Below are 18,966 nucleotides of genomic sequence, written 5' to 3' on the forward strand. Positions count from 1 at the left end.
CAGAGGGGCTGAATCAGCGGGGCTGAAACAGAGGGCGAGAAACAGAGGGGCTGAAACAGAGGGTGAGAAACAGAGGGGCTGAAACAGAGGGGCTGAAACAGAGGGTGAGAAACAGAGGGGCTGAAACAGAGGGCGAAAAACAGAGGGGCTGAAACAGAGGGCGAGAAACAGAGGTTGAGAAACAGAGGGGCTGAAACAGAGGGGCTGAAACAGAGGGGCTGAATCAGAGGGGCTGAAACAGAGGGGCTGAAACAGAGGGGCTGAAACAGAGGGTGAGAAACAGAGGGGCTGAAACAGAGGGGCTGAATCAGAGGGGCTGAAACAGAGGGGCTGAAACAGAGGGCTAGAAACAGAGGGGCTGAAACAGAGTTCGAGAAACAGAGGGGCTGAAACAGAGGGGCTGAAACAGAGGGGCTGAAACAGAGGGGCTGAAACATAGGGCGAGAAACAGAGGGGCTGAAACAGAGGGCGAGAAGCAGAGGGGCTGAAACAGAGGGGCTGAAACAGAGGGGCTGAAACAGAGGGGCTGAATCAGTGGGGCTGAAACAGAGGGGCTGAATCAGAGGTTGCTGAAACAGAGGGCGAGAAACAGAGGGGCTGAAACAAAGGGCGAGAAACAGAGGGGCTGAAACAGAGGGCGAGAAACAGAGGGGCTGAAACAGAGAGCGAGTAAGAGAGGGGCTGAAAGAGAGGGGCTGAAACAGAGGGCGAGAAACAGAGGTGCTGAAACAGAGGGCGAGAAACAGAGGGGATGAAACAGAGGGCGAGGAACAGAGGGGCTGAAACAGAGGGTCTGAAACAGAGGGTGAGAAACAGAGGGGCTGAAACAGAGGGCGAAAAACAGAGGGGCAGAAACAGAGGACGAGAAACAGAGGGTGAGAAACAGAGGGGCTGAAACAGAGGGGCTGAAACAGAGGGGCTGAATGAGAGGGGCTGAAACAGAGGGGCTGAAACAGAGGGGCTGAAACAGAGGGGCTGAATCACAGGGGGTGATTCAGAGGTGCTGAAACAGAGGGGCTGAATCAGCGGGGCTGAAACAGAGGGCGAGAAACAGAGGGGCAGAAACAGAGGGGCTGAAACAGAGGGCGAGAAACAGAGGGGCTGAAACAGAGGGGCTGAATCAGAGGGGCTGAAACAGAGGGGCTGAAACAGAGGGCGAGAAACAGAGGGGCTGAAACAGAGCGGCTGAAACAGAGGGGCTGAAACAGAGGGGCTGAATCAGAGGGGCTGATTCAGAGGGGCTGAAACAGAGGGGCTGAATCAGCGGGGCTGAAACAGAGGGCGAGAAACAGAGGGGCTGAAACAGAGGGCGAGAAACAGAGGGGCTGAAACAGAGGGCGAGAAAGAGTGGGGCTGACACAGAGGGGCTGAAACAGAGGGGCTGAAACAGAGGGGCTGAAACAGAGGGCGAGAAACAGAGGGGCTGAAACAGAGGGCGAGAAACAGAGGGGCTGAAAAAGTGGGCGAGAAACAGAGTGGCTGAAACAGAGGGGCTGGAACAGAGGGGCTGAAACAGAGGGGCTGAAACAGAGGGCGAGAAACAGAGGGGCTGAAACAGAGGGGCTGAATCAGAGGGGCTGAAACAGAGGGGCTGAAACAGAGGCTGAAACAGAGGGGCTGAAACAGAGGGGCTGAAACAGAGGGGCTGAAACAGAGGGGCTGAAACAGAGGGCGAGAAACAGACCTGCTGAAACAGAGGGCGAGAAGCAGAGGGGCTGAAACAGAGGGGCTGAAACAGAAGGGCTGAAACAGAGGGGCTGAAACAGAGGGCGAGAAACAGAGGGGCTGAATCAGAGGGTCTGAATCAGAGGGGCTGAAACAGAGGGCGAGAAACAGAGGGGCTGAAACAGAGGGGCTGAAACAGAGGGGCTGAAACAGAGGGGCTGAAACATAGGGCGAGAAACAGAGGGGCTGAAACAGAGGGCGAGAAGCAGAGGGGCTGAAACAGAGGGGCTGAAACAGAGGGGCTGAAACAGAGGGGCTGAATCAGTGGGGCTGAAACAGAGGGGCTGAATCAGAGGTTGCTGAAACAGAGGGCGAGAAACAGAGGGGCTGAAACAAAGGGCGAGAAACAGAGGGGCTGAAACAGAGGGCGAGAAACAGAGGGGCTGAAACAGGGAGCGAGTAAGAGAGGGGCTGAAAGAGAGGGGCTGAAACAGAGGGCGAGAAACAGAGGTGCTGAAACAGAGGGCGAGAAACAGAGGGGCTGAAACAGAGGGCGAGGAACAGAGGGGCTGAAACAGAGGGTCTGAAACAGAGGGTGAGAAACAGAGGGGCTGAAACAGAGGGCGAAAAACAGAGGGGCAGAAACAGAGGGCGAGAAACAGAGGGTGAGAAACAGAGGGGCTGAAACAGAGGGGCTGAAACAGACGGGCTGAATGAGAGGGGCTGAAACAGAGGGGCTGAAACAGAGGGGCTGAAACAGAGGGGCTGAATCACAGGGGGTGATTCAGAGGTGCTGAAACAGAGGGGCTGAATCAGCGGGGCTGAAACAGAGGGCGAGAAACAGAGGGGCAGAAACAGAGGGGCTGAAACTGAGGGCGAGAAACAGAGGGGCTGAAACAGAGGGGCTGAATCAGAGGGGCTGAAACAGAGGGGCTGAAACAGAGGGCGAGAAACAGAGGGGCTGAAACAGAGCGGCTGAAACAGAGGGGCTGAAACAGAGGGGCTGAATCAGAGGGGCTGATTCAGAGGGGCTGAAACAGAGGGGCTGAATCAGCGGGGCTGAAACAGAGGGCGAGAAACAGAGGGGCTGAAACAGAGGGCGAGAAACAGAGGGGCTGAAACAGAGGGCGAGAAAGAGAGGGGCTGACACAGAGGGGCTGAAACAGAGGGGCTGAAACAGAGGGCGAGAAACAGAGGGGCTGAAACAGAGGGTGAGAAACAGAGGGGCTGAAACAGTGGGCGAGAAACAGAGGGGCTGAATCAGAGGGGCTGAAACAGAGGGGCTGAATCAGAGGGGCTGAAACAGAGTGCGAGAAACAGAGGGGCTGAAACAGAGGGCGAGAAACAGAGGGGCTGAAACAGAGGGGCTGAAACAGAGTGGCTGAAACAGAGGGGCTGAAAGAGAGGGGCTGAATCAGAGGGGCTGAAACAGAGGGGCTGAATCAGAGGGGCTGAAACAGAGTGCGAGAAACAGAGGGGCTGAAACAGAGTGCGAGAAACAGAGGGGCTGAAACAGAGGGGCTGAAACAGAGTGGCTGAAACAGAGGGGCTGAAAGAGAGGGCGAGAAACAGAGGAGCTGAAACAGAGGGCGAGAAACAGAGGGGCTGAAACAGAGGGTGAGAAACAGACGGGCTGAAACAGATGGCGAGAAACAGTGGGGCTGAAACAGAGGGCGAGAAACAGAGGGCGAGAAACAGAGGGACTGAAACAGACGGGCTGAAACAGAGGGGCTGAAACAGAGGGCGATAAACAGAGGGGCTGAAACAGAGGGCGAGAAACAGAGGGGCTGAAACAGAGGGTGAGAAACAGAGGGGCTGATATAGAGGGGCTGAAACAGAGGGGCTGAAACAGAGGGGCTGAAACTGAGGGGCTGAAACAGAGGGCGAGAAACAGAGGGTCTGAAACAGAGTGCGAGAAACAGAGGGGCTGAAACAGAGGGCGAGAAACAGAGGGGCTGAAACAGGGCGAGAAACAGAGGGGCTGAATCAGAGGGGCTGAAACAGTGGGCGAGAAACAGAGGGGCTGAAACAGAGGGCGAGAAACAGAGGGGCTGAAACAGAGGGCGAGAAACAGAGGGCGAGAAACAGAGGGACTGAAACAGAGGGGCTGAAACAGAGGGGCTGAATCAGTGGGCGAAAAACAGAGGGGCTGAAACAGAGGGCGAGAAACAGAGGGGCTGAAACAGAGGTTGAGAAACAGAGGGGCTGACACAGAGGGGCTGAAACAGTGGGGCTGAAACAGAGGGGCTGAAACTGAGGGGCTGAATCAGAGGGCGAGAAACAGAGGGGCTGAAACAGAGTGCGAGAAACAGAGGGGCTGAAACAGAGGGCGAGAAACAGAGGGGCTGAAACAGGGCGAGAAACAGAGGGGCTGAATCAGAGGGGCTGAAACAGAGGGCGAGAAACAGAGGGGCTGAAACAGAGGGCGAGAAACAGAGGGGCTGAATCAGAGGTGCTGAAACATGGGGTGAGAAACAGAGGGGCTGAAACAGAGGGCGAGAAAGAGAGGGGCTGAAACAGAGGGGCTGAAACAGACGGGCTGAATCAGAGGGGCTGATTCAGAGGTGCTGAAACAGAGGGGCTGAATCAGCGGGGCTGAAACAGAGGGCGAGAAACAGAGGGGCTGATACAGAGGGCGAGAAACAGAGGGGCAGAAACAAAGGGCGAGAAACAGAGGGGCTGAAACAGAGGGGCTGAAACAGAGAGCGTTAAACTGAGGGGCTGAAACAAAGGTTGAGAAACAGAGGGGCTGAAACAGAGGGGCTGAAACAGAGGGGCTAAATCAGAGGGGCTGAAACAGAGGGCGAGAAACAGAGGGGCTGAAACAGAGGGCGAGAAACAGAGGGCGAGAAACAGAGGGGCTGAAACAGAGGGCGAGAAACAGAGGGGCTGAAACAGAGGGGCTGAAACAGAAGGGCTGAAACAGAGGGGCTGAAACAGAGGGCGAGAAACAGAAGGGCTGAATCAGAGGGGCTGAATCAGAGGGGCTGAAACAGAATGGCTGGAACAGAGGGCGAGAAACAGAGGGGCTGAAACAGAGGGTGAGAAACAGAGGGGCTGAAACAGAGGGGCTGAAACAGAGGGGCTGAAACAGAGGGGCTGATGCAGAGGGCGAGAAACAGAGGGGTTGAAACAGAGGGTGAGAAACAGAGGGGCTGAAACAGAGGGCGAGAAACAGAGGGCGAGAAACAGAGGGCGAGTAACAGAGGGACTGACACAGAGGGGCTGAAAAAGTGGTCTGAAACAGAGGGCGAGAAACAGAGGGGCTGAAACAGAGGGTGAGAAACAGAGGGGCTGAAACAGAGGGGCTGAAAAAGAGGGGCTGAAACAGAGGGCGAGAAACAGAGGGGCTGAATCAGAGGGGCTGAATCAGAGGGGCTGAAACAGAGGGGCTGAATCAGAGGGGCTGAAACAGAGGGCGAGACACAGAGGTGCTGAAACAGAGGGCGGGAAACAGAGGGGCTGAAGCAGAGGGCGAGAAACAGAGGGGCTGAAACAGAGGGGCTGAAACAGAGGGGCTGAAACAGAGGGGCTGAATCAGAGGGGCAGATTCAGAGGGGCTGAAACAGAGGGGCTGAATCAGCGGGGCTGAAACAGAGGGCGAGAAACAGAGGGGCTGATACAGAGGGCGAGAAACAGAGGCGCAGAAACAGAGGGAGAGAAACAGAGGGGCTGAAACAGAGGGGCTGAAACAGAGGGCGAGAAACAGAGGGGCTGAATCAGAGGGGCTGAATCAGAGGGGCTGAAACAGAGGGGCTGAAACAGCGGGCGAGAAACAGAGGGCGAGAAACAGAGGGGCTGAAACAGAGGGGCTGAAACAGACGGGCTGAAACAGAGAGCCTGAAACAGAGGGCGAGAAACAGAGGGGCTGAAACAGAGGGCGAAAAACAGATGGGCCGAAACAGAGGGCGAGAAACAGAGGGGGAGAAACAGAGGGCGAGAAACAGAGGGGCTGAAACATAGGGGCTGAAACAGAGGGGCTGAAACAGAGGTGCTGAATCAGTGGGGCTGTAACAGAGGGGCTGAATCAGAGGGGCTGAATCAGAGGGCGAGAAACAGAGGGGCTGAAACAGAGGGGCTGAAAAAGAGGGGCTGAAACAGAGGGCGAGAAACAGAGGGGCTGAATCAGAGGGGCTGAATCAGAGGGGCTGAAACAGAGGGGCTGAATCAGAGGGGCTGAAACAGAGTGCGAGAAACAGAGGGGCTGAAACATAGGGCGGGAAACAGAGGGACTGAAGCAGAGGGCGAGAAACAGAGGAGCTGAAACAGAGGGGCTGAAACAGAGGGGCTGAAACAGAGGGGCTGAATCAGAGTGGCTGATTCAGAGGGGCTGAAACAGAGGGGCTGAATCAGCGGGGCTGAAACAGAGGGCGAGAAACAGAGGGGCTGAAACAGAGGGTGAGAAACAGAGGGGCTGAAACAGAGGGGCTGAAACAGAGGGTGAGAAACAGAGGGGCTGAAACAGAGGGCGAAAAACAGAGGGGCTGAAACAGAGGGCGAGAAACAGAGGTTGAGAAACAGAGGGGCTGAAACAGAGGGGCTGAAACAGAGGGGCTGAAACAGAGGGGCTGAATCAGAGGGGCTGAAACAGAGGGCGAGAAACAGAGGGGCTGAATCAGAGGGGCTGAATCAGAGGGGCTGAAACAGAGGGGCTGAATCAGAGGGGCTGAAACAGAGGGCGAGACACAGAGGTGCTGAAACAGAGGGCGGGAAACAGAGGGGCTGAAGCAGAGGGCGAGAAACAGAGGGGCTGAAACAGAGGGGCTGAAACAGAGGGGCTGAAACAGAGGGGCTGAATCAGAGGGGCAGATTCAGAGGGGCTGAAACAGAGGGGCTGAATCAGCGGGGCTGAAACAGAGGGCGAGAAACAGAGGGGCTGATACAGAGGGCGAGAAACAGAGGCGCAGAAACAGAGGGAGAGAAACAGAGGGGCTGAAACAGAGGGGCTGAAACAGAGGGCGAGAAACAGAGGGGCTGAATCAGAGGGGCTGAATCAGAGGGGCTGAAACAGAGGGGCTGAAACAGCGGGCGAGAAACAGAGGGCGAGAAACAGAGGGGCTGAAACAGAGGGGCTGAAACAGACGGGCTGAAACAGAGAGCCTGAAACAGAGGGCGAGAAACAGAGGGGCTGAAACAGAGGGCGAAAAACAGATGGGCCGAAACAGAGGGCGAGAAACAGAGGGGGAGAAACAGAGGGCGAGAAACAGAGGGGCTGAAACATAGGGGCTGAAACAGAGGGGCTGAAACAGAGGTGCTGAATCAGTGGGGCTGTAACAGAGGGGCTGAATCAGAGGGGCTGAATCAGAGGGCGAGAAACAGAGGGGCTGAAACAGAGGGGCTGAAAAAGAGGGGCTGAAACAGAGGGCGAGAAACAGAGGGGCTGAATCAGAGGGGCTGAATCAGAGGGGCTGAAACAGAGGGGCTGAATCAGAGGGGCTGAAACAGAGTGCGAGAAACAGAGGGGCTGAAACATAGGGCGGGAAACAGAGGGGCTGAAGCAGAGGGCGAGAAACAGAGGAGCTGAAACAGAGGGGCTGAAACAGAGGGGCTGAAACAGAGGGGCTGAATCAGAGTGGCTGATTCAGAGGGGCTGAAACAGAGGGGCTGAATCAGCGGGGCTGAAACAGAGGGCGAGAAACAGAGGGGCTGAAACAGAGGGTGAGAAACAGAGGGGCTGAAACAGAGGGGCTGAAACAGAGGGTGAGAAACAGAGGGGCTGAAACAGAGGGCGAAAAACAGAGGGGCTGAAACAGAGGGCGAGAAACAGAGGTTGAGAAACAGAGGGGCTGAAACAGAGGGGCTGAAACAGAGGGGCTGAATCAGAGGGGCTGAAACAGAGGGGCTGAAACAGAGGGGCTGAAACAGAGGGTGAGAAACAGAGGGGCTGAAACAGAGGGGCTGAATCAGAGGGGCTGAAACAGAGGGGCTGAAACAGAGGGCTAGAAACAGAGGGGCTGAAACAGAGGGCGAGAAACAGAGGGGCTGAAACAGAGGGGCTGAAACAGAGGGGCTGAAACAGAGGGGCTGAAACATAGGGCGAGAAACAGAGGGGCTGAAACAGAGGGCGAGAAGCAGAGGGGCTGAAACAGAGGGGCTGAAACAGAGGGGCTGAAACAGAGGGGCTGAATCAGTGGGGCTGAAACAGAGGGGCTGAATCAGAGGTTGCTGAAACAGAGGGCGAGAAACAGAGGGGCTGAAACAAAGGGCGAGAAACAGAGGGGCTGAAACAGAGGGCGAGAAACAGAGGGGCTGAAACAGAGAGCGAGTAAGAGAGGGGCTGAAAGAGAGGGGCTGAAACAGAGGGCGAGAAACAGAGGTGCTGAAACAGAGGGCGAGAAACAGAGGGGATGAAACAGAGGGCGAGGAACAGAGGGGCTGAAACAGAGGGTCTGAAACAGAGGGTGAGAAACAGAGGGGCTGAAACAGAGGGCGAAAAACAGAGGGGCAGAAACAGAGGACGAGAAACAGAGGGTGAGAAACAGAGGGGCTGAAACAGAGGGGCTGAAACAGAGGGGCTGAATGAGAGGGGCTGAAACAGAGGGGCTGAAACAGAGGGGCTGAAACAGAGGGGCTGAATCACAGGGGGTGATTCAGAGGTGCTGAAACAGAGGGGCTGAATCAGCGGGGCTGAAACAGAGGGCGAGAAACAGAGGGGCAGAAACAGAGGGGCTGAAACAGAGGGCGAGAAACAGAGGGGCTGAAACAGAGGGGCTGAATCAGAGGGGCTGAAACAGAGGGGCTGAAACAGAGGGCGAGAAACAGAGGGGCTGAAACAGAGCGGCTGAAACAGAGGGGCTGAAACAGAGGGGCTGAATCAGAGGGGCTGATTCAGAGGGGCTGAAACAGAGGGGCTGAATCAGCGGGGCTGAAACAGAGGGCGAGAAACAGAGGGGCTGAAACAGAGGGCGAGAAACAGAGGGGCTGAAACAGAGGGCGAGAAAGAGTGGGGCTGACACAGAGGGGCTGAAACAGAGGGGCTGAAACAGAGGGGCTGAAACAGAGGGCGAGAAACAGAGGGGCTGAAACAGAGGGCGAGAAACAGAGGGGCTGAAACAGTGGGCGAGAAACAGAGTGGCTGAAACAGAGGGGCTGGAACAGAGGGGCTGAAACAGAGGGGCTGAAACAGAGGGCGAGAAACAGAGGGGCTGAAACAGAGGGGCTGAATCAGAGGGGCTGAAACAGAGGGGCTGAAACAGAGGCTGAAACAGAGGGGCTGAAACAGAGGGGCTGAAACAGAGGGGCTGAAACAGAGGGGCTGAAACAGAGGGCGAGAAACAGACGGGCTGAAACAGAGGGCGAGAAGCAGAGGGGCTGAAACAGAGGGGCTGAAACAGAAGGGCTGAAACAGAGGGGCTGAAACAGAGGGCGAGAAACAGAGGGGCTGAATCAGAGGGTCTGAATCAGAGGGGCTGAAACAGAGGGCGAGAAACAGAGGGGCTGAAACAGAGGGGCTGAAACAGAGGGGCTGAAACAGAGGGGCTGAAACATAGGGCGAGAAACAGAGGGGCTGAAACAGAGGGCGAGAAGCAGAGGGGCTGAAACAGAGGGGCTGAAACAGAGGGGCTGAAACAGAGGGGCTGAATCAGTGGGGCTGAAACAGAGGGGCTGAATCAGAGGTTGCTGAAACAGAGGGCGAGAAACAGAGGGGCTGAAACAAAGGGCGAGAAACAGAGGGGCTGAAACAGAGGGCGAGAAACAGAGGGGCTGAAACAGGGAGCGAGTAAGAGAGGGGCTGAAAGAGAGGGGCTGAAACAGAGGGCGAGAAACAGAGGGGCTGAAACAGAGGGCGAGGAACAGAGGGGCTGAAACAGAGGGCGAGGAACAGAGGGGCTGAAACAGAGGGTCTGAAACAGAGGGTGAGAAACAGAGGGGCTGAAACAGAGGGCGAAAAACAGAGGGGCAGAAACAGAGGGCGAGAAACAGAGGGTGAGAAACAGAGGGGCTGAAACAGAGGGGCTGAAACAGACGGGCTGAATGAGAGGGGCTGAAACAGAGGGGCTGAAACAGAGGGGCTGAATCACAGGGGGTGATTCAGAGGTGCTGAAACAGAGGGGCTGAATCAGCGGGGCTGAAACAGAGGGCGAGAAACAGAGGGGCAGAAACAGAGGGGCTGAAACTGAGGGCGAGAAACAGAGGGGCTGAAACAGAGGGGCTGAATCAGAGGGGCTGAAACAGAGGGGCTGAAACAGAGGGCGAGAAACAGAGGGGCTGAAACAGAGCGGCTGAAACAGAGGGGCTGAAACAGAGGGGCTGAATCAGAGGGGCTGATTCAGAGGGGCTGAAACAGAGGGGCTGAATCAGCGGGGCTGAAACAGAGGGCGAGAAACAGAGGGGCTGAAACAGAGGGCGAGAAACAGAGGGGCTGAAACAGAGGGCGAGAAAGAGAGGGGCTGACACAGAGGGGCTGAAACAGAGGGGCTGAAACAGAGGGGCTGAAACAGAGGGCGAGAAACAGAGGGGCTGAAACAGAGGGCGAGAAATAGAGGGGCTGAAACAGTGGGCGAGAAACAGAGTGGCTGAAACAGAGGGGCTGGAACAGAGGGGCTGAAACAGAGGGGCTGAAACAGAGGGCGAGAAACAGAGGGGCTGAAACAGAGGGGCTGAATCAGAGGGGCTGAAACAGAGGGGCTGAAACAGAGGCTGAAACAGAGGGGCTGAAACAGAGGGGCTGAAACAGAGGGGCTGAAACAGAGGGGCTGAAACAGAGGGCGAGAAACAGACGGGCTGAAACAGAGGGCGAGAAGCAGAGGGGCTGAAACAGAGGGGCTGAAACAGAAGGGCTGAAACAGAGGGGCTGAAACAGAGGGCGAGAAACAGAGGGGCTGAATCAGAGGGTCTGAATCAGAGGGGCTGAAACAGAGGGCGTGAAACAGAGTGGCTGAAACAGCGGGCGAGAAACAGAGGGGCTGAAACACAGGGGCTGAAACAGACGGGCTGAAACAGAGAGCCTGAAACAGAGGGCGAGAAACAGAGGGGCTGAAACAGAGTGCGAAAAACAGAGGGTCCGAAACAGAGGGCAAGAAACAGAGGGGGAGAAACAGAGGGGCTGAAACAGAGGGGCTGAATCAGAGGGGCTGAAACAGAGGGGCTGAAACAGAGGGCTAGAAACAGAGGGGCTGAAACAGAGGGCTAGAAACAGAGGGTCTGAAACAGAGGGCGAGAAACAGAGGGGCTGAAACAGAGGGGCTGAAACAGAGGGGCTGAAACAGAGGGCGAGAAACAGAGGGGCTGAAACAGAGGGCGAAAAACAGAGGGGCCGAAACAGAGGGCAAGAAACAGAGGGGGAGAAACCGAGGGCGAGAAACAGAGGGGCTGAAACAGAGGGGCTGAAACAGAGGGGCTGAAACAGAGGGCTAGAAACAGAGGGGCTGAAACAGAGGGCGAGAAACAGAGGGGCTGAAACAGAGGGGCTGTAACAGAGGGGCTGAATCAGGGGGGCTGAAACAGAGGGCGAGAAACCGACGGGCTGAAACAGAGGGGCTGAAACAGAGGGCGAGAAACAGAGGGGCTGAAACAGAGGGGCTGAAACAGAGGGGCTGAAACAGAGGGCGAGAAACAGAGGTGCTGAATCAGAGGGGCTGAATCAGAGGGGCTGAAACAGAGGGGCTGAAACAGAGGGCGAGAAGCAGAGGGGCTGAAACAGAGGGGCTGAAACAGAGGGGCTGAAACAGAGGGCGAGAAGCAGAGGGGCTGAAACAGAGGGGCTGAAACAGAGGGGCTGAAACAGAGGGCGAGAAACAGAGGGCCTGAAACAGAGGGCGAGAAACAGAGGTGCTGAAACAGAGGGGCTGAAACAGAGGGGCTGAAACAGAGGGCGAGAAACATAGGTGCTGAAACAGAGGGCGAGAAACAGAGGGGCTGAAACAGAGGGGCTGAAACAGAGGGGCTGAAACAGAGGGCGAGAAACAGAGGGGCTGATTCAGAGGGGCTGAATTAGAGGGGCTGAAACAAAGGGGCTGAAACAGACAGCGAGAAACAGTCGTGCTGAAACAGCGGGCGAGAAACAGAGGGCGAGAAACAGAGTGGCTGAAACAGAGGGGCTGAAATAGACGGGCTGAAACAGAGAGACTGAAACAGAGGGCGAGAAACAGAGGGGCTGAAACAGAGGGCGAAAAACAGAGGAGCTGAAACAGAGGGCGAGAAACAGAGCGTGAGAAACAGAGGGGCTGAAACAGAGGGGCTGAAACAGAGGGCAAGAATCAGAGGGGCTGAAACAGAGGGCGAGAAACAGAGGGGCTGAAACAGAGGGTGAGAAACAGAGGGGCTGACACAGAGGGTCTGAAACAGAGGGGCTGAAACAGAGGGGCTGAAACAGAGGGGCTGAAACAGAGGGCGAGAAAAGAGGGGCTGAAACAGAGGGGCCGAAACAGAGGGCGAGAAACAGAGGGGCTGAAACAGGGGGGCTTAAACAGAGGGGCTGAAACAGAGGGGCTGAAACAGAGGGCGAGAAACAGAGGGGCTGAAACAGAGAGCGCGAAACAGAGGGGCTGAAACAGTGGGCGAGAAACAGAGGGGCTGAATCAGAGGGGCTGAATCAGAGGGGCTGAAACAGACGGGCTGAAACAGAGGGCGAGAAACAGAGGGGCTGAAACAGAGGGCGAGAAACAGAGGGGCTGAAACAGAGGGCGAGAAACAGAGGGGCTGAAACAGAGGGTCTGAAACAGAGGGCGAGAAAAGAGGGGCTGAAACAGAGGGGCTGAAACAGAGGGCGAGAAACAGAGGGGCTGAAACAGAGGGGCTGAAACAGAGGGGCTGAAACAGAGGGGCTGAAACAGAGGGCGAGAAAACGAGGGGCTGAAACAGAGAGCGCTAAACAGAGGGTCCGAAACAGTGGGCGAGAAACAGAGGGGCTGAATCAGAGGGGCTGAATCAGAGGGGCTGAAACAGAGGGGCTGAAACAGAGGGCGAGAAACAGAGGGGCTGAAACAGAGGGCGAGAAACAGAGGGGCTGAAACAGAGGGCGAGAAACAGAGGGGCTGAAACAGAGTGGCTGAAACAGAGGGGCTGAAACCGAGGGCGAGAAACAGAGGGGCTGAAACAGACGGCAAGAAACAGAGGGGCTGAAACAGAGGGGCTGAAACAGAGGGGCTGAAACAGAGGGGCTGAAACAGAGGGCGAGAAACAGAGGGGCTGAAACAGAGAGCGCGAAACAGAGGGGCTGGAACAGTGGGCGAGAAACAGAGGGGCTGAATCAGAGGGGCTGAATCAGAGGGGCTGAAACAGAGGGGCTGAAACAGAGGGCGAGAAACAGAGGGGCTGAAACAGAGGGCGAGAAACAGAGGGGCTGAAACAGAGGGGCTGAAACAGAGGGGCTGAAACCGAGGGCGAGAAACAGAGGGGCTGAAAGAGAGGGCGAGAAACAGAGGTGCTGAATCAGAGAGGCTGAAACATAGGGCGAGAAACAGAGGGGCTGAAACAGATGGCAAGAAACAGAGGGGCTGAAACACGGGGCGTGAAACAGAGGGGCTGAAACAGAGGGGCGGGAAACAGAGGGGCTGAATCAGAGGGGCTGAATCAGAGGGGCTGAAACAGAGGGTGAGAAACAGTGGGGCTGAAACAGAGGGGCTGAAACAGAGGGCCTGAAACAGAGGGCGAGAAAAAGAGGGGCTGAATCAGAGGGGCTGAAACAGAGGGGCTGAATCAGAGGGGCTGAAACAGAGCGGCTGAATCAGAGGGGCTGAAACAGAGGGCGAGAAACAGAGGGCCTGAAACAGAGGGCGGGAAACAGAGGGGCTGATACAGAGGGGCTGAAACAGACGGCGAGAAACAGAGGGGCTGAAACAGAAGGCGAGAAACAGAGGGGCTGAAACAGAGGGGCTGAATCAGAGGGGCTGAGACCGAGGGCGAGAAACAGAGGGGCTGAAACAGAGGCCGAGAAACAGAGGGGCTGAATCATAGGGGCTGAAACAGAGGGCGAGAATTAGTGGGGCTGAAACAGAGGGCGAGAAAGAGAGGGGCTGAAACAGAGGGGCTGAAACAGAGGGGCTGAATCAGAGGGGCTGAAACAGAGGGGCTGAAACAGAGGGGCTGAAACATAGGGGCTGAAAGAGAAGGGCTGAAACAGAGGGACTGAAACAGAGGGCGAGAAACAGTGGGGCTGAACCAGAGGGGCTGAATCAGAGCGGCTGAAACAGAGGGGCTGAAACAGAGGGCGAGAAACAGAGGGGCTGAAAAAGAGGGCGAGAAACAGAGGGGCTGAAACAGAGGGGAAGAAATGGAGGGGCTGAAACAGAGGGCGAGAAACAGAGGGCGAGAAACAGAGGGGCTGAAACAGAGGGGCTGAAACAGAGGGCGAGAAACAGAGAGGCTGAAACAGAGGGCGAGAAACAGAGGGGCTGAAACAGAGGGCGAGAAACAGAGGGGCGGAATCAGAGGGGCTGAAACAGAGGGGCTGAAACAGAGGGGCTGAAACAGAGGGCGAGAAGCAGAGGGGCTGTATCAGAGGGGCTGAAACAGAGGGGCTGAAACAGAGGGCGAGAAAAGAGGGGCTGAAACAGAGGGGCTGAAACAGAGGGCGAGAAACAGAGGGGCTGATACAGAGGGGCTGAAACAGAGGGGCTGAAACAGAGGGGCTGAAACAGAGGGCGAGAAAACGAGGGGCTGAAACAGAGAGCGCGAAACAGAGGGGCTGAAACAGTGGGCGAGAAACAGAGGGGCTGAATCAGAGGGGCTGAATCAGAGGGGCTGAAACAGAGGGGCTGAAACAGAGGGCGAGAAACAGAGGGGCTGAAACAGAGGGCGAGAAACAGAGGGGCTGAAACAGAGGGCGAGAAACAGAGGGGCTGAAACAGAGGGGCTGAAACAGAGGGGCTGAAACCGAGGGCGAGAAACAGAGGGGCTGAAACAGACGGCAAGAAACAGAGGGTCTGAAACAGAGGGGCTGAAACAGAGGGGCTGAAACAGAGGGGCTGAAACAGAGGGCGAGAAACAGAGGGGCTGAAACAGAGAGCGCGAAACAGAGGGGCTGGAACAGTGGGCGAGAAACAGAGGGGCTGAATCAGAGGGGCTGAATCAGAGGGGCTGACACAGAGGGGCTGAAACAGAGGGCGAGAAACAGAGGGGCTGAAACAGAGGGCGAGAAACAGAGGGGCTGAAATAGAGGGGCTGAAACAGAGGGTCTGAAACCGAGGGCGAGAAACAGAGGGGCTGAAACAGAGGGCGAGAAACAGAGGTGCTGAATCAGAGAGGCTGAAACATAGGGCGAGAAACAGAGGGGCTGAAACAGAGGGCAAGAAACAGAGGGGCTGAAACAGGGGGGGGGGAAACAGAGGGGCTGAAACAGAGGGGCGGGAAACAGAGGGGCTGAATCAGAGGGCCTGAATCAGAGGGGCTGAAACAGAGGGTGAGAAACAGTGGGGCTGAAACAGAGGGGCTGAAACAGAGGGGCTGAAACAGAGGGCGAGAAACAGAGGGGCTGAATCAGAGGGGCTGAAACAGAGGGGCTGAATCAGAGGGGCTGAAACAGAGCGGCTGAATCAGAGAGGCTGAAACAGAGGGCGAGAAACAGAGGGGCTGAAACAGAGGGCGGGAAACAGAGGGGCTGATACAGAGGGGCTGAAACAGACGGCGAGAAACAGAGGGGCTGAAACAGAAGGCGAGAAACAGAGGGGCTGAAACAGAGGGGCTGAATCAGAGGGGCTGAGACCGAGGGCGAGAAACAGAGGGGCTGAAACAGAGGGCGAGAAACAGAGGGGCTGAATCATAGGGGCTGAAACAGAGGGCGAGAATTAGTGGGGCTGAAACAGAGGGCGAGAAAGAGAGGGGCTGAAACAGAGGGGCTGAAACAGAGGGGCTGAATCAGAGGGGCTGATTCAGAGGGGCTGAAACAGAGGGGCTGATTCCGAGGGGCTGAAACAGAGGGGCTGAATCAGAGGGGCTGAAACACAGAGCGAGAAATAGAGTGGCTGAAACAAAGGGTGAGAAACAGAGGGGCAGAAACAGAGGGCGAGAAACAGAGGGGCTGAAACAGAGGGGCTGAAACAGAGAGCGTGAAACAGTGGGGCTGAAACAGAGGGCAAGAAACAGAGGGGCTGAAACAGAGGGGCTGAAACAGAGGGGCTAAATCAGAGGGGCTGAAACAGAGGGTGAGAAACAGAGCGGCTGAAACAGAGGGCGAGAAACAGAGGGGCTTAAACAGAGGGGCTGAAACAGAGGAGCTGAAACAGAGGGCGAGAAACAGAGGGGCTGAAACAGAGGGCGAGAAACAGAGGGGCTGAAACAGAGGGGCTGAAACCGAGGGCGAGAAACAGAGCGGCTGAAACAGAGGGCGAGAAACAGAGGGGCTTAAACAGAGGGGCTGAAACAGAGGAGCTGAAACTGAGGGCGAGAAACAGAGGGGCTGAAACAGAGGGCGAGAAACAGAGGTGCTGAAACAGAGGGGCTGAAACAGAGGGCGAGAAACAGAGGGGCTGAAACAGAGTGCGAGAAACAGAGGGGCTGAAACAGAGGGGCTGAAACAGAGGGGCTGAAATAGAGGGGCTGAAACAGAGGGGCTGAAACCGAGGGCGAGAAACAGAGGGGCTGAAACAGAGGGGCTGAATCCGAGGGGCTGAAACAGAGGGGCTGAAACAGAGGGCTAGAAACAGAGGGGCTGAAACAGAGTGCGAGAAACAGAGGGGCTGAAACAGAGGGCGAGAAACAGAGGGGCTGAAACAGAGGGGCTGAAACAGAGGCCGAGAAACAGAGGGGCTGAAATAGAGGGCGAGAAACAGAGGGGCTGAAACAGAGGGGCTGAAACAGAGGGGCTGAAACAGAGGGCGAGAAACAGAGGGGCTGAAACAGAGGGCGAGTAACAGAGGGGCTGAAACAGAGGGCGATAAACAGAGGGACAGAAACAAAGGGGCTGAAAGAGAAGGGCTGAAACAGAGGGACTGAAACAGAGGGCGAGAAACAGTGGGGCTGAACCAGAGGGGCTGAATCAGAGCGGCTGAAACAGAGGGGCTGAAACAGAGGGCGAGAAACAGAGGGGCTGAAACAGAGGGCGAGAAACAGAGGGGCTGAAACAGAGGGGAAGAAATGGAGGGGCTGAAACAGAGGGCGAGAAACAGAGGGCGAGAAACAGAGGGGCTGAAACAGAGGGGCTGAAACAGAGGGCGAGAAACAGAGAGGCTGAAACAGAGGGCGAGAAACAGAGGGGCTGAAACAGAGGGCGAGAAACAGAGGGGCGGAATCAGAGGGGCTGAAACAGAGGGGCTGAAACAGAGGAGCTGAAACAGAGGGCGAGAAGCAGAGGGGCGGAATCAGAGGGGCTGAAACAGAGGGGCTGAAACAGAGGGCGAGAAAAGAGGGGCTGAAACAGAGGGGCTGAAACAGAGGGCGAGAAACAGAGGGGCTGAAACAGGGGGGCTGAAACAGAGGGGCTGAAACAGAGGGGCTGAAACAGTGGGCGAGAAACAGAGGGGCTGAAACAGAGAGCGCGAAACAGAGGGGCTGAAACAGTGGGCGAGAAACAGAGGGGCTGAATCAGAGGGGCTGAATCAGAGGGGCTGAAACAGACGGGCTGAAACAGAGGGCGAGAAACAGAGGGGCTGAAACAGAGGGCGAGAAACAGAGGGGCTGAAACAGAGGGCGAGAAACAGAGGGGCTGAAACAGAGGGGCTGAAACAGAGGGGCTGAAACCGAGGGCGAGAAACAGAGGGGCTGAAACAGACGGCAAGAAACAGAGGGGCTGAAACAGAGGGGCTGAAACAGAGGGGCTGAAACATAGGGGCTGAAAGAGAAGGGCTGAAACAGAGGGACTGAAACAGAGGGCGAGAAACAGTGGGGCTGAAACAGGGGGGCTGAAACAGAGCGGCTGAATCAGAGGGGCTGAAACAGAGGGGCTGAAACAGAGGGCGAGAAACAGAGGGGCTGAAACAGAGGGCGAGAAACAGAGGGGCTGAAACAGAGGGGAAGAAATGGAGGGGCTGAAACAGAGGGCGAGAAACAGAGGGCGAGAAACAGAGGGGCTGAAACAGAGGGGCTGAAACAGAGGGCGAGAAACAGAGAGGCTGAAACAGAGGGCGAGAAACAGAGGGGCTGAAACAGAGGGGCTGAAACAGAGGGGCTGAAACAGAGGGGCTGAAACAGAGGGGCTGAAACAGAGGGCGAGAAGCAGAGGGGCTGAATCAGAGGGGCTGAAACAGAGGGGCTGAAACAGAGGGCGAGAAAAGAGGGGCTGAAACAGAGGGGCTGAAACAGAGGGCTAGAAACAGAGGGGCTGAAACAGAGGGGCTGAAACAGAGGGGCTGAAACAGAGGGGCTGAAACAGAGGGTGAGAAAACGAGGGGCTGAAACAGAGAGCGCGAAACAGAGGGGCTGAAACAGTGGGCGAGAAACAGAGGGGCTGAATCAGAGGGGCTGAATCAGAGGGGCTGAAACAGAGGGGCTGAAACAGAGGGCGAGAAACAGAGGGGCTGAAACAGAGGGCGAGAAACAGAGGGGCTGAAACAGAGGGCGAGAAACAGAGGGGCTGAAACAGAGGGGCTGAAACAGAGGGGCTGAAACCGAGGGCGAGAAACAGAGGGGATGAAACAGACGGCAAGAAACAGAGGGGCTGAAACAGAGGGGCTGAAACAGAGGGGCTGAAACAGAGGGGCTGAAACAGAGGGCGAGAAACAGAGGGGCTGAAACAGAGAGCGCGAAACAGAGGGGCTGGAACAGTGGGCGAGAAACAGAGGGGCTGTATCAGAGGGCTGAATCAGAGGGGCTGAAACAGAGGGGCTGAAACAGAGGGCGAGAAACAGAGGGGCTGAAACAGAGGGTGAGAAACAGAGGGGCTGAAACAGAGGGGCTGAAACAGAGGGCGAGAAACAGAGGGGCTGAAACAGAGGGGCTGAAACAGAGGGGCTGAAACAGAGGGCGAGGAAACGAGGGGCTGAAACAGAGAGCGCGAAACAGAGGGGCTGAAACAGAGGGCGAGAAACAGAGGGGCTGAATCAGAGGGGCTGAATCAGAGGGGCTGAAACAGAGGGGCTGAAACAGAGTGCGAGAAACAGAGGGGCTGAAACAGAGGGCGAGAAACAGAGGGGCTGAAACAGAGGGGCTGAAACAGAGTGGCTGAAACAGAGGGGCTGGAAGAGAGGGCGAGAAACAGAGGAGCTGAAACAGAGGGCGAGAAACAGATGGGCTGAAACAGAGGGCGAGAAACAGAGGGGTTGAAACAGAGGGGCTGAAACAGATGGCGAGAAACAGAGGAGCTGAAACAGAGGGCGAGAAACAGAGGGCGAGAAACAGAGGGACTGAAACAGAGGGGCTGAAACAGAGGGGCTGAAACAGAGGGCGATAAACAGAGGGGCTGAAACAGAGGGCGAGAAACAGAGG

This window comes from Chiloscyllium punctatum, chromosome 21 (genome assembly GCF_047496795.1).
Source record: "Chiloscyllium punctatum isolate Juve2018m chromosome 21, sChiPun1.3, whole genome shotgun sequence".
In the NCBI taxonomy this organism is placed as follows: Eukaryota; Metazoa; Chordata; class Chondrichthyes; order Orectolobiformes; family Hemiscylliidae; genus Chiloscyllium; species Chiloscyllium punctatum.